The 14,335-nt window shown below is 43.7% G+C and overlaps 1 protein-coding gene across 13 annotated transcripts in view; it reads left to right on the forward strand.

Annotated features, from left to right (window-relative positions):
- The window catches only part of STARD13 (StAR related lipid transfer domain containing 13), a 328,586-nt gene that overhangs the window by 238,034 nt on the left and 76,217 nt on the right, over window positions 1–14,335 (forward strand). Inside the window, exon 1 of one of the 13 annotated variants that reach the window (XM_074815865.1) lies at window positions 13,538–13,665. The exons of the other annotated variants lie outside the window; for them this stretch is intronic. The gene's annotated coding sequence lies outside the window, so the exon portion shown is untranslated. Of the gene's footprint in view, window positions 1–13,537; window positions 13,666–14,335 lie in introns of those variants that run through there. 13 annotated transcript variants of the gene reach the window in all.

Consider the following 14,335-nt stretch of genomic DNA (forward strand, 5'->3'; position numbering starts at 1 on the left):
GCCCTCTCGGGGCTGGTCAACCCGTGGGTGTTCACTCCCTGGACACATCCAGACAGAGCCATGCAACAGATCTGTTTGCTTAAAGCCTCCCTTCTTCCCCCCAGTGATTACAGTCGTATTTGCTTAGGCAAATGAAGAGCTGGCAGGCTGAAATGTAGGCTGAAAGGCATCTGGTGCTAAGGAAGCCCTTCCCTTTGCACATACATACTATTACAGGCCTATAGCAGTAACAATTCTAATTTGTCCATGAGCTGCACTGAGGAGTACTTTCAAGGTACACATCTCTATTAAGCTCTTTCACAGAATCTATACAAGCAGTGTGTGTATGGAAAGAATTCAAAAGCTCTGGAGTGCATCACAAATACATTTGTTAAAGCAATGGCTATTTTTTGTTGACGGACCACAGAGTAATGAAAAAACAGCTCTATACTTCCATTCTTTTTAACGCTGCTACCACATCTCTGATACAGCAGTGTTGCAGTTGTATAAGGGAAGATTAGCTTGATTCCTGGCATTATTAATGATGCTGATATGGTTATTTTATTAAAGTCTGTATTATTTTAGTTTAGCTTTGGCCGCTCTGAGAGTTATGTATGCAAGTAAAAAGAAGGGGCATTTACTCTGGGGTGAATCCACTGACTCAGTTTAATGTTGACAGCTTTATCTGGATTTAAGCCACTGTATATAGGATCCAAATCTGAGCCGACCTCTGACTGTGAGCGTGTAGGATTTCTTGTTGGGAATTTGGTACTCTTTCAATGTTTGCCATAGTCCTGTAAATCTAGATGGTTTAAGGTTCATTCGCTGTACGAGCTGACCATCTGCTCTCAGTAATTGCAAATTCACTTCCAGTATTAATAAACTGTTCTTGTGTTCTTGCATGTCTCTAAAATGCCTCAAGCAACTGTTCCTTCCTCACAGGGAAAAATCACAGCAGCTGTGGAATTCACAAGGACTTTGGTGCTTGTCTCTTGCTACACTTCTGGCAGCAAAATCGCAAAGTGCAAATAACTTTTCTAACTGCCTAATAACTGCAAACCCATTAAGTGTAACTTCTGTGACACCAGAAAACAAACCCTTGCTTTAAAAGAGCCCTAATGGGATTAGTGTGTGAACACCTGGGGTTGCTCTCAGGGCTGCCTACTAACTGGAACATGTTAGAGATAAGGACCTGGCTTCTCCTTGAGCATTGACCAGAGTAGCTGAGTGATGCCCAGTGGAGCTGGGGGCTGCAAGTGTGAAGTGGGGATGCGCCTTCTCATCTCCAGGCACCCCTGTCTCTCCCTGCCTCCTTCCTAACGTGGAAGGATGCTCATGCCCCTTCACACATTTTTCTTTTGCTAGAAAATCAGCAGTCCTGGCAAGGAAAAAGAATCTCTTCTTCAAGAACACAATCACATCTGTCTTGTGTTTATTTAGTCTCCTTTGATAAAGGAACAGTCCCAGGAAGAACTCAAGGCACTGTTTTGCACAGTCCTTCCCTGCTCACTGGTCCAAGACTCCTGCTAAGGAGCTGCAGCTGCAGCATGAGCTCTGGCACTGGCATCCCCACACCCTGCCTGGGGCCAAGCCACACACCATGGTCAGAGGGTCCCCATCAGCCTGCACGGGGAGGACGGGCAGCCTCAGCCCACCGAGGCGAGTGGGCATCCACCAAAACACTCTCTCCTGGATCTAGGTAGTTATCAACAGCTACCACTAAGTATTCTTGTGAAATGCAAAAGCTAAAATCCTCTTCTGCACTGAACTGCCCAAGTTGTATATTTGGGCACAGACTACCCGATCTCTAGTTTCTTGCAAAACAGCTGTCAAAGGACAAAGTGACACTCACATTTTGCATAATACCTTAATGCTTGGAAGTATCTGCCTACCAACCAGAAGGGACTTAAACCCACAGTCCCCAAATCTTAATAGAATATATGACCAAACTGTTGCCAAGTACTTGAAGGCAATACAAGGAAGAGGAAAGAACACACATTTTCACTAAGGTCATTGGTTTTTATTGGGCTGCCCTGAAATTTCATTTTAGGAATCGTGTAACATGGTTATGCTGTTTAATGCTTTGTGGCAAAAGTGTGGAAAACATGACAGAGGTTGCAGAAGACACAAAAGTATTTAATTAATCCAGATGGCAGAAGATAAAGGAACTTAAACATGTGTATTGCATTTGCATGGCAAGGTTTTGGTAGTGGGGGGTACAGGAGTGGCTTCTGTGAGAAGCTGCTAGAAGTTCCCCCCACGTCTGATAGAGTCAATGCCAGCCGGCTACAAGATAGACCCACCGCTGGCCAAGGCTGAGTCCATCAGTGACACTGGTAGCACCTCTGTGATGAAATATTTAAGAAGAGGGGAAAAAAAAACCCAACTGTGCAGCAGCAGCTGGAGAGAGGAGTGAGAATATGTGAGAGCAACAACTCTGCAGACACCAAGGTCAGTGAAGAAGGAGGGGCAGGAGGTACTCCAGGTGCTGGGGCAGAGATTCCCCTGCAGCCCGTGGTGCAGCCCATGGTGAGGCAGGCTGTGCCCCTGCAGACCACGGAGGTTAACGGGGGAGCAGATCTCCACCTGCAGCCTGTGGAGGACCCCATGCCAGAGCAGGTGGATGTGCCTGAAGGAGGCTGTGACCCTGTGGTGAGCCCATGCTGGAGCAAGCTCCTGGCAGCACCTGCGGACCCATGAATGTGGAGAGAGGAGCCCATGCTGGAGCAGGTTTGCTGGCAGGACTTGTGACCCCAGAGGGCAGCCACGCTGGAGCAGTCTGTTCCTGAAGGACTGCACCACATGGGAGTGACCCACACTGGAGCAGTTTGTGAAGTACTGTAGCCCATGGGAAGGACTCACGTTGGAGAAGTTCATGGAGGACTGTCTCCTGTGGGAGGGACACCACACTGGAGCAGAAGAGTGTGAGGAGTCCTCCCCCTGAGGAGGAAGGAGCGACAGAGACAACATGTGACCGCAACCCTCATTCCCCATCACCCTGCACCGCTGGAGGGGAGGAGGTTGAGAAATCATGAGCAAAGTTGAGCCTGGGAAGAAGGGAGGGGTGGGGGGAAGGTGTTTTTAAGATTTAGTTTTCATTTCTCATTATCCTACTCTGATTCGATTGGTAATAAATTAAGTTAAATTTTTTCCCCAAGTCGAGTCTGTTTTGCCCGCAATGGTAATTGGTGAGTAATCTCCCTGTCCTTATCTCAACCCATGAGCTCTTTGTTATATTTTCTCTCCCCTGTCCAGCTGAGGAGGGGAGTGATAGAGCGGCTTTGGTGGGCACCTGGCATGCAGCCAGAGTCAACCCACCATAACAGGACATAATTAAGCTAGGTATATGAACAATACAATGGCAGATGAAATTCAACATTGCAGAAAGCAGGGCAATCAATAACTGTGAGGAATAATCAGATCTACATTGACCCTTTGCAGGTTTCTAAATAACCTGTCACAAATTAAGTTTGCAAGAAGACACTAGATCTGATTTCCAGCCCTAGGCACTGTAAAGGCCATGTTCCTTCACCTCCTGGGAAGTTGGGGTTTAATGTCCTCCTTTAAAGTACAGCCTTGTGCAGATCTCATCTCCAAATTTTGCTGATTTCACTGTGTCTCTCACGCAGGGGTGTGATATCATCTCTGAATAACCCAGTGAACCCCAGTTTCAACTCAGTTAAAACTGGAGGAACTGAGTTTCTGCCAGTATTGACTCTTTTGCTTATACTATCCCTAGGTGTTTCTCAGCATACAGAGAAACATCTTTCAGTTTCTTCCCCACACACAAGCCTTCACTGTGGTTCTTCTGTGCATGCGTATTTGTTGCATTAGTTCTACAGCAAACTCCACTCGTTAAATTCTCTTCATGCTTGACATCCTTTCAGCTGACTCCTACAGCTTGCCAGGCTCCGATGAGTGATGTTCAAAAAGAAGAATTGGTTTTAAAACAAGTGTCCCCTTAGGTTTGACTACTCATTGTTTGCTTTGGGCTTGTCATGGACTAGTAGCTTCCATCCAGCCAGCTGCACTGTGCACTCCTCATCATCATCCTCCTCCTCCTCACATTCACCTCCTCCTCTGGGGTTTCCCGTTGCAGGTAGGCAGAGCTGGCTGCCCACATCAGGTCCTGCTGCTCCCACCAGCCTGTCAGGGCTGGGGTGCCTCACTCCACAAATGAGATTTTAATGCCAGAAGAAAAAAATTCTCATTTTTGGTGTTTTGCATTCTTCATCTCCTATTCACTGTGTTCAGACAGCTGGGACCAGAGCAGGCATAAGGGCTTCATGGCCTCTAGCAGGCAACAGCTAGAGCTGCAGGACTTCCCAGCCAGTACATAAATTCATGGAAAAATTTTTTTTTTTAAGTCAGTAGATGTTTTCCCCAGTTCCCTATGGAAACAAGGCTTATGCAAACACTCCCTCTGTGTGTGCTGTCTCCACTTCACACCCACAATAAATCTGGAGCCTGATTTCAGGTTAATTTAGCAGAGGTACAGAAATTTCACAACCAGTTGGTTCCTCTAGGGTTTGTGTCAATAGATGTGCCTGCGTCGAGGAGAAACTTTTAACACTCTCCAACAGAAAGGCTGTTATTGTGCAGCTTCACACAGTACAAGACACCAAAATATCGGCATCAGAGAGAGATTACATGTATGGAAGAAGCTGCTTGGATATCTGTTGTAAATCAGCCTTATTTGTTCACCTGCTCATAGAAGTCCTGACCTTTGATTTTATTTGATAATTTGGTTAGTGTAGACTCAAAGAACATCATGTATCTTCCATGGCACTGTCAGATACTCCTGGGAAGGGAGAGGGGAGACGCTCCAGGTTCCTGGTACTGTGCAGACCATCACAGTACACTGCTTGCTTCATTGCTTATAAATCTAGTAAGTGTCCCTCAAGTGGTTAGGATCTGACTTCTCATTTTAAAAACTTATTTCTCATGTGTTACAAACACTTGAAATGACAAAATTACTGGTAATGACTTTTCTGAGTTTGTACCACAAATACCAAGCCCATGAAGACTGAAAATGACTCACATGGAACTATTCAGCCTTGTCCTTGGGTACAAAATATCTTGCAGAGGGTTTTTTTTTCCTCTCATTTTTCCTAGAAGTGGTGTTTGAAAACAAAACCGCAATGTGGCCTTTTTGTGCTAGGAAGTCTTTGTTGCTTTTGCCAAGAGAGTTAAGAGGAGGAGAAGGCCTGGTGTGGCATCATATGCTTTTGGTGTACAAAAATATGTCTAATTGGGACCATCTTAGGAGGTACTAGTATGATGTAAATGAAATCAAATAGCACTGTTTTAGACTCTTCATAAAAATCCCTTCTCTCTGTTCCCTTGTACTCAGGCTCTTAATTTCTAAAACCCAGTAGTGGCCTGTGTCTTGGCTGCATTAGCTGTAAGTGATTGTCTCACATATCCGGGTGGCTTCCCAGCACTGACATACGTAATCAAGATACTTAAAGCAAATCTCACTTTGCAGGAAATTACTTTGGGAGAACCATCATTTTCTTTGCCCAAAGCTGCCTAATGTACTGCCAGTTGTGATTTTTCTTTCATTTCCTCTCCCTCTGTAAAGCATGCTGAAAGATCTGGAGGACTATGGTGATAGAAATATGATTAGTAAATATTTTGGTGTATGTGTGTGATGAAAGAAAACAAATTTGTCAATAACATAACTTACCAAAAAAGCAAAGGTTAGTTCTTTGGGTTTCTGAAAGGTCAGTGAGACAATGTTTCGTACCTTAAGCATGCTGAATTTTGCTCAGAAAGAGTCTTTATATGTTTAAAAGAGAAATTTTATGCTGTAAAATAGTCACAAACCAGACTCCTTTGCTTTCTCTTCAGTTGGTGTGAGGATGGGGGAATCACATACTGATTGGCACCACTAACATCAAGAATTCATGCCTGTTCCCCTAAGTGCTTGTTCAAAATAAACCTCTGATGTCTTGATTATGGCCTGTTAAGCTCCAGAGCAGTTTCTCAGATGAGTTGTCAGCATGTAAGCATTTTCTACTGATGTTTGAGGCAGGGCTGTGCAGAAAAACTTTCTTTTCCTGTTGCTTAGAGACAATCTTCTGTGATAAGCAGCATCTTTCTTTATTTTAACAAATCCCACCTTAAAATCTCTGGGGAATCCATGATACTCTGTAAGAGGTAAGATAAGCCTTCTAGCCTTGTTTGGACTTGGTTTCATTGTAGAAGGCTAGAGGTCTTAAATATATGGATGTGCTGTGAAATATTTTTGGTGGAAGTGAAAGAGGAGGTGCTGGGACAGTTGTTTACTCCCAAGCTCTAGGCTACACTACTATAACTAGTAAAAGTCTTGCAATGGGAGACTTGCTTTGTGGAGAGTTCTGCTTGTCTGTTTTCATAAGTATGGTTATGAATTTTTGCATATAAGTGTAAGAGTTGAGTTGCCATAGGGTATTGAAGGCCTGGCATACTTCACACAATGTGCTTTCTATGAAGAGGCTTTCAGATGCTGGGAGTGTTCTGGACATAATTAAAGCATTTCTGCATCTAGATGCTGCTTCTTATTCCTGATCTGGAAATGCATTTTGGCCAGACTTTAAGAAAATTACTATCAGAAGCATGTCAACTTTGAGATGCCATGTATCCTACTGTGTTTACCTTGATATATTTTACTCAGATTCTGCCTGATCATAGACAGGGAGTTTGGGAATACAGTAATTTTGTCAGATAAATTATCTGAAATAGTCACAGACCTGGCACTGAGATATGATGGTGGAAAATCTATACTTAGGACTGTGGCACAGTCTGTGCATCAACTACAGCTCCTGTGAGAGATCGAAGAAATTTCACCCTGGGCAGCGATTGTACCTGATTTCAGAAACCTCAGCAGTCAAGCTAGAGCCGTATTTGGAAGAAGTCTCTTAAGTTTTAGGCAGTACAGGATGTGTTCTCAGCCATTTACTGCTCCCCAAGCCAACAGTAAGCTAGCACTTGGCTGGGTATTTGGGGAAGGCTCTGTTTCCATAGGTATTAGTGCTTGAAACCATTAAGTGTTCCACAGCTCTTTTACAAGAGGAGTAATTACATCCTGTCGGCAGAAATTACTCCCGCTGTTTAATTTGGAAACCATATTCTTTGCTTCCAGTCTTGTATTGTTGCACTGCAAGTCGCAGCTGCATTTTCGGCTCAGGGTGGTGGCACTTCTCTCTGACATGTGCATGGGGGATGATAGAGATGCCAGTGATGTCCCTTCGCATGACATTTCAGGTTTGGTTGTGACTGAGGTAATTTTAAATGGTGCAGGTGTATAGCTTCAGTAATACAACTTTTCTTCACAGTAACAAAAATAACTTTTCTAGCTCTTGTTTCCCTGTGGGAGGGATCCTGAGCCAGCCCCTGGGTGCATTGGGTCTTGAGGCAAATGCTGATGCTGAACTTTCCTCTCATATGCTGTCCTTTTTAAGTCTTTGATGTACAGAAGGAAATTAGCACTCCAGATGATTGTTGTCTGTTAGTCGTGTTTTTTAATTACTGATTTTCAGGACACCCAATTAACTTTTTGCTGAAAACAAGATTTTTTTCCTCCCCCGAAGCAAGTCAGTGATTCATATTTTAATATAAACTTTTTAAAAAGTTTGATTCGTGCAGCAATTCCAAGAATTTTTGTTTCTGAGTCTTTGAAGCCTTTGAACGAACTAATGAAATACTGTGCCTCTGCCATGCACAAACTGAACCTCATGTTAAGCAGAGCTCCTGTCATTGAAGTGCAGTAAGTGCCATTTTCAGGCCCCTGGAGATGCTTTGTCCCACAGGATCAGCTTAGCGGGAGCATACATCCACACTCTCCCAGGTCCCAGCCTGCGGGAGTGGAGAGGCAAGGAGGAGGTGCCACTGAATTGAGCATGGCAGCACTGGTCCCTGGGAAGGGAAAAATACTGGGGAACAGAGCTTGCTGAAGAGTGTTGGGAATCAGGATGGGATTTATCACCCAGTTTGATCAAACCAAAGTGAACTGCTTTGGGCTGGGCGCTGGGAGCCCCTGCTTTGCAGAGAGGCAAGCGGGTAGATCAGCAGTTATTCAGTCGCATGATGAGTAAAGCAGAGAGGCGCTGCTTAATTTTCGTAAGCGAGACTCAAGCTGTGGAGTTTAGAGTTGAAAAACATTTATATTGGCTATTAAAGGGAACACATGTGACACAGAGATATGCCATGTAAACTTCAGAGATTTTCCAGCAGGAGAAAGACTGTGAAAAGCTAAATGAGTACCAAGTATAAATGAGAGAGGTTTTCCTGAAAAAGAAGTTAGGCAATTCATATTTTGATCCTTCAAAGAATGTATTTTATGTTAAAATGCAAAAGTGTATGGCTTTCTCATCAGGTAGAGATAGTAAACTGTCCTACTTTACATAACCACCACAGTAGTTAATGAGTGACTAATAGTTCAGGAACCCTTGGGGAAATGGCAGTCTTAGGTAAGAGCATCTACTGCATGAAAACTGCCCAAGAAAAAAATCCCCACTCAACACATTATCATTACAATTTTCTGCTTTATATGGGAAGTTTGCAAATCATATTTTTCTTTTGATTTTGCCTTGAAATGACCACTTTGATGCAGAGTTTCAAATAGTAATAACCCTGATACTATTTTTCCTTTCCCCTTGTCTTTTTTGCTGAAGGCATATCTGTGTTATGCAGCACTTTATGTTCCTTGTCTGTAACTTTTCAAAATTTCATAGCCTTTAGGAAAAAATATGAGTGTGTTTGTAGAGGAAGCCTGAAGACAGGGTTCGCCTGGTCCTCGTAGCACAAAATAAAACCATTGCTTTGAGTTCTCCTCCAGAATCTGCCAGGGTTAGCACAGGACATCCAGTAATAAAACAGGATGAAAGGGAAGCAACAAGCAGTGGGGCACTGGCTCTGTGTGCCTTTCCTCTGCAGACAGCTCTGTTTGTGGTCGTACGGTGGTTATCGGTGGTGTGGTAGCGTGATTAGGGGATAGCAGCAGGAAATACTGGCATCATCTAGGAGGCTGGCCGTTGGGAGTGACGGAGGAGATCAAAGGCTTGAATGTGTTTGCAGACTGGAGAATAATTGCAAGTCACTCCTGAGATGTGGCCTGGCAGGGCAGCCCAGCTGTCAGCTCTGTCCAGCAACGTATTTCCACAGGACACATGAGTACGTGGCACCGTGGGGCCCCATCTGCAATGCTGCACTCACTTCTCATTCCCCATGATCCAGCCCCCATTCAGCTTGCATCAGTGGATTCAGAAAAGCTGTTAGAGGGGAAATGGTTTATTTTATCAAAGGAGACTGAAACAGGGATGTGTTTTAGTCTCCAGGACAAGGTTACTCTCACCTGCAACTGGAGGGTAAACATGAATGAGGGGGAAAAAGAGCTGGAAGACCGTGTAGCCCAACTGTGAAGAAGTTTCAGCTGAAAACAGAGGTCCCAACCATCCGAGGAGGAAGTCTGCAGAGCAGTGGTGGGGAGATGTAAGCAGACGCGAGTGCTCATTTTCATAGATGAGCATCTTCATCTTGCTCATCTTTCCAGCAGTGTCCTCATACCTGGTGTTTCTTCTCAAGGGGCTCAAGGCATTTCCAAATCTATCTAATGGCTCATGCATGCTGTCTTAGCAAAGCAAAATCTGACAGTAAGAAGAAATAATGTGTTCTTAGTATCTTAAGAGTTTTAAGATGCAAAATACAAGGTTTTTAATAATTCTGATTACCACATTATAAGCAAATACACTGAATTCAGAGTGCTTTTAAACTATAAAAACTTTTCCCCCAACAGCCTCATGGTAGAAGGCTAAACATATTAAATTAATTCAGCTCCCCAAAAGAGTCCAGGGCCAAGCAGGCATAGCCATCCTCACTGCGCAGAGAAGGCCAAGCTTTCCTGTTTACAAGTCGTTAGGTGAAAATGACAAGTAATTTATTCTTCCTCCTTCCCCTCCACTGTGGTTGTAGGGAGCTGAAACTATTTGTGAACTTAGTGTTTCAGCAGGATCAGAAAACCAAAGGGACTGTTGGACTTGAGACCACCTGAGGTGCTTTCCAACCTGAATTATGCTAGGGCCCTGTGATTTTATGATCCAGCTTTTTTAAGGACAAGGCCGGGCAGACTTCCACCAGAGCTTTCATATGGAGCTCTGCGTTTGCTCCCTCTGCCATACTTTCATCATAGGGTCTGTGAGAGCTGAAGGTCCTTGGATGGAGTCCTAGCTCATTGCAAAGTAGCTCTTTAAATCAAAGTGAAAGGTCTTCCTCTGACAAAAGTTCACCCACCAAAATGCTTGATCATGTTTCTTCTGGTGATTCCCCAAGTGTCAGCAGAGGGAGAGGCTACAGGTCAGAAGGCCCAAATGAAGATCTGTGTGGCACCCTAAGCTCTTCCCCAGCAGAGCGTTCTTGCCTGTTGAACTTCTGGGTAAGGGGTCATCCTACCACTTGAATAAATCAGTAGGTCTTCCAGTCTTTCACTTCATATGACATTTTCTAATCTCTTTTTAAATGATACTGGGACTAATTAGCAATCTGACCTGTGGAGCCACAGTTTGTGAAGTCTGATTTTTGAATGGTGTCCAGTCTCAGCAGATCTCACAACTGTCTCCAGGTGAGGGGGAAGTGAGGGGGAATCTGCACAAAACTGGTAGGAGGAACCACTGTCCTTCAGCCCTGGGATGACATCTGTACTACTGAACAAGGAAGGGTCAGGCATCCCACAGCCATGGAGCATAGACTGACTCATGTTCACACTGCTTAGGAGGTTGGTAGGAGTTGTCCAAAAAAGAGCCAGAGAGAGAACCAGCAGTGCAGATGATCTGGACCTGAGTTCATTCCATGGCCATCTTGTGTTCAGCCATACTGGACTATTGTAGGGCTCTGTTCTCAATTAGCAAATAGTGTGGCCCAATAGGAGAAGATTTGCAGAGAGAAACAGTCCTGATAAACCAACATCTGTGGTACCACATTTTGCTGCTTTATTGTGGATTTACTCTAGTTTGAGCCTGTGAACTGAACACTCACTAGTGGTGGGAGCAGATCTTCCCATTCATCCCCAAGGAGCACAGTGCACTGTCTGGAACCAAAGCACGTGGAGGATGATGTAGAGTAAATATATTTATTTTCACTTGCAGCAGGCTTTTTTCCTTGCTGTTCAGGTGATGGTCAACAGTCTCAGGGCAGAGAAAGAGCAAATTTTGCCTTATGTGCCATAAACGTTACTCCAGTCAGCAGACAAAATGCTCTGCAAAAGTCCTTGCAAGAATCCCATCCGGGGTTCATATAGTGCATGTCACATTGTGGTATCAAGCCTTTAATCTCCTCTTACAGCCTTTGCTAGAGATTCAAAATTCTGTTATTATTCAAATAGTTACGTACTACTGATTGGTCTCATTTATGGATTTTCAAGTACATTTTAAAGGTCAAGCAAGTAATTTTAATCATTCATGTGTTTTTTGACAACTGATAAGTACTGAATGTACAGCAGCACCTGGAAAGCAGATTTATTGTATTTGCCAGTACATATTTGGATCAGGCACAGGGATGGTGCTTCTCCCCTGCTTGTTTCACTCTTCATCATCGAGTTACTGGCACTGATCAAACAGTGCATCCACAGGAGAGCACTGTCATTTCAGCACTTCAAATCTGAGTCACAGTTGCTTGGACAGGGGCCCAGGACTTGTGTCTTATGGCTGCTGGTTAAGAGAGTAGTAGCTGCATCAGAGCAGTGCTGTCCGCAGTTCAGAGCATTCCTGGCTACTTAATCCATACTGCTTTCTCCTAGGCTGCCTGGCTAGTAACCATTTGGAAATTAGTCTGGTGTAGTTGTTCTCAAATTCTTGTGTGCAAGCCACTCATGTGGTCGTTGTGGAGAGCCGTTGGATCGCATCGCAAGATGACAACTGACTGTCCTCAGCTACTGTTTGCAGAATTGTAAGCAAAGAAATGAGAATTTTCCCATTTCTACAAATATCAGTCACAGATTGGGAGCAAGACAAGCTCAGATGTTCTAACATCAGCTTCTACTATATGAACTAAAGGGCTAACTGTATTGTTTATGGAAGCGGTAGTACATACAGGGATGGGCAGCAAGGCTGACCAGTCCCAGCATCAAACAGGTGAGGTTCTTCAGCTTAGGGAAAAAAAAGACTTAAACGGGATCTGACAGAAGCCTGTGAAGTCATCTATTGTGTGGAAAAACTGAACTTGGGATAACTGTGGGGCATGTAATGAAGTGATTAGAGAGTCAGCGTAAGTAGACAGAAGTGCTTTTTTTGGTGTTTTTCCACTATGTTTTTGGAACACATTAGGGTTGGGTGAAAGACACTTCAAAAAAGGATGAGATCCATTCATACAAGACTGGTGACGCAGTAGTCCAGCTCCAGCAGTTGTCCAGGGAAGCCCCCAGGGTCTCTGCTTGCTGGGAGTCAAGTGGCACAGCTGGGGAAAAGCTGCTCCCAGCACATGCCGCTCTTGCACCCTTCCCTGAGCTGCTAGTGGAGCTGAAACTCGAGGGGTCCTTCATCTAGCCTACGTCAGGAGCTCAGCTGCTCTTCAGCATGGGCAGCAGTCAGGAGACTGTGTGCCACCAGGACACAATGAACTGTTTGCAAGGAAGGAGCTGGTTTTAGCCCTGCCAACACTTTCAGCTTGGATGCGGCTCTCACCATAGAAAAACCCGAGAACCCCAGGATTTTGCAGCCCATTCAGACTGTATCCAGATCTGCCCAGTCATTTTTAATTTCCACAGCACAGTTTCTTAAGAAGATCTGGAGGGTGGAGGATTAAAACAATTTACAGTTTACAGAAACTCAGCTCTGTTTTGCTCTGTTCATGGGAACAAAGTTCGTAGCACTGGTTTTATGGTACCACCTTGCTTTTATACTCCACGCTTTGCTAAACATGATAATGAGTTCAGCGCTCTATAGTGCACTTAGTGCTGTGCAGAAAATAAAAGTATTTCCTGCCCACACTTCAAAAGAGCTGCTATGATGGTAAAGGCTCTTTCAAGCTTAGGGCTGCTAGCCTAAACAGTATGTACACTGGGTTAGTCTGTGAAAAAGCTCTGTATTGCAAATGTAAATTTTTCTTTGTAAGAATGACAAGCTCCTGTTCAAAGCAAAGCACTATATAAAGCAGTTCACTGAGGCAGTATGTTTTACCATATTCCCCCTCTGGAACAGAGAGGAGTTTTGTATTACATTCATCAGCTTCTAAGCCCTGAAGGTCACAATTATCTGGCCACTATTTTTCAGTATTAGTGATTTTAGTACATGATTAACTTTCATGTGTGCATCATTAAGATGAGGAATTGTTTTTGAAGTTTCAAATAGAGCAGCAGGTCTTAGCTGTAGTATTTGCCATACTTGCTCAGCCACTGTTAAAACGGATGATTTATAGAAAATCCAGCTGTGAGTTTTCGTTTCTTCAAGAGCAGGAGGCGGGACTAGAAACCAACCTAAAACCAAGCGGAGCATTGATCAGAGTAGAAATGATGTAGAGCACAGCTCCGCAGACAACAGCTAAGCATCGTGGAAGTATTAGCTGGCAGCGATAAGGAGGCGGAAGCAGCACTCGGTGACAGAGGAGCCATCTGTCAGGAACTAGGAATCCGATTTCAAGAGAGAAGAAAATGAAGTACAGAAGAAAGTGATTTTGATTCAAATGTACAGTGAAGCCCAAGGATATCTGTGGACAGTAAGTTTCTATACTGTAGCAGGGATGTTTAATACAGCAGCTAGTACTGTTTGGAAGGGCTTTTCAGCTTTGAAAACTGACATAAGTAGCTCCTTTATAAAACAGCTTTTTACTTAAAGTTTTTTATTTATTTTTAAGATGTAAATAATCTTATCTGTTTGAGGTGGCTTGTTTAAAAACTTGTAAACAAACTTTAAAACTGCTGGTGTCCATCACTTCAGAGGGTGGTTTTGTTTAATAAGGTCATCTCCTGTTGAGGATAAGATTTGTTCATAACCTTTCTGAAAAATATCTTAGAAGAAAAGACTGCTTTGGCCCCAGTTGTAAGGTGAAAAAGGGTAGGCAAGAATATTTTTTCTGGAAAGGGGAAAGGAGTTCCCACCCAAATAGATCTAAACTAACTGGAACTACAGTGTATAAACACCCCGGGGCTAAATCCTACCCTCACTTACACTGATGTAAGTCAGGTTTAAGTCTACTGCAGTTAATAAAATTACTCCTGATTTAATTAAGGATAGAATTTGGTTGCACATTTCTTAATAATGAAAAAGCCCCATGGTTCTTTCCAAAGTGCATTTTTTGTTAACAGATTATTAAGGACTTGCTTTAAAATATGTTAAAATTGTAAACTCACATCGTGATGCGTCTTTTGTCATGTATTTGTATTCTT

The sequence above is a fragment of the Strix aluco genome, chromosome 2 (genome assembly GCF_031877795.1).
Source record: "Strix aluco isolate bStrAlu1 chromosome 2, bStrAlu1.hap1, whole genome shotgun sequence".
In the NCBI taxonomy this organism is placed as follows: Eukaryota; Metazoa; Chordata; class Aves; order Strigiformes; family Strigidae; genus Strix; species Strix aluco.